This window comes from Naegleria gruberi, assembly GCF_000004985.1.
Source record: "Naegleria gruberi genomic scaffold NAEGRscaffold_13, whole genome shotgun sequence".
NCBI lineage: Eukaryota > Heterolobosea > Eutetramitea > Acrasida > Naegleriidae > Naegleria > Naegleria gruberi.
Window position 1 is genome coordinate 571,822 of NW_003163314.1, and position 1,251 is coordinate 573,072.

The following is a 1,251-nucleotide window of genomic DNA, read 5'->3' on the forward strand; positions in this document are numbered from 1 at the left end:
CATGTTGGTAAAGTTTCAATAGGTGGTCCTTTTTCAAGAGATTTCATCCTTTTGTCATAGTTGACCATGATGGTTGAGGGAAGAAATCTTTAAATATGAAAGTGAAAATAAATTTGATATTCGATGTTTACTCATCAAATGGAACATTTTCATATTAGGATTCAATATGTTTTGATGAGAAACTCAAAAGTTATAGGTGACCTCTTTTACCTCACATCTTCCCTTTTCACTCGATACTTTTATATCTACAGACTTGTAATATTGAAATTTTATATCAAACTGATTATGAATGTTGTTAATGACGATATAAATTATATAATCTCATTAAAGGATTTTGAAATTCTCATTCTTCCTATAGTTTCATTTTAGAAATTTTAATCTGACACTATTTACAAAGTTAATATTTTATAAATTGAAAAACTAAATATACCACGTTGTTCTACTCATACTTTCCAATCGAATGATATAAAATTTAATGATATATGAAGAAGTTTATAATTTTGGGCTAGGGTTTGAAGGTTGGGTTTGGAAACGTGTTGTTTTGATTTGTTTCTTCTGTGGCTCCATGGTCTTTATGATCTGATATAGGGTTATTAAGCGCCGTTTGGGTATTTTGTTGGTTTTTTTAGTAAAGTTTTAAAAAAAGTATATAGTTCTTATCTAGTTATCGAGTTGTGGTGTAAATGTCTTGTTTTCAAGCTATTCGAAAGTAGTAACGATTTCGATATTCCGTTAGTTTGCGTCACTTTGCGGACGGACTTATATTCAATCAATTTGGTTGTCATTCATATTGATGCGTAGAATTTTTGAGAGTATTTTTGAATGTACGTTATTTTTATCTACGCATGAATGAAAAGTACAACAATGATCAAGAGGAATTGAGTCATGAGTATGATACTTTCTCAGATTGTTCTACGCATCAAGAGTATTCGATTCAGGATTCTATTCATATATGATATTTGTTATACATATATTGAATTGAATGAGCTGGAGTGCCATCTTGTTGTTAAAAGTTGAGTCGACATTAAGGTATTCAGTAAATTGATACCACATGACTAATTAGAGTGATTATACGTCATTATATCAATTTATTTGAAAACAGACTTGCTTTTGGACCTTTCAGATTTCTAGCCACATATGACAGATCACCAAGTACTATCTACTGGATGCATTTCTTGAAATAAAAGTATATAATTTGAATAAAGTCCACTTTATTTGAGATGTACTACATGATAATAAAGTTTATTTTGA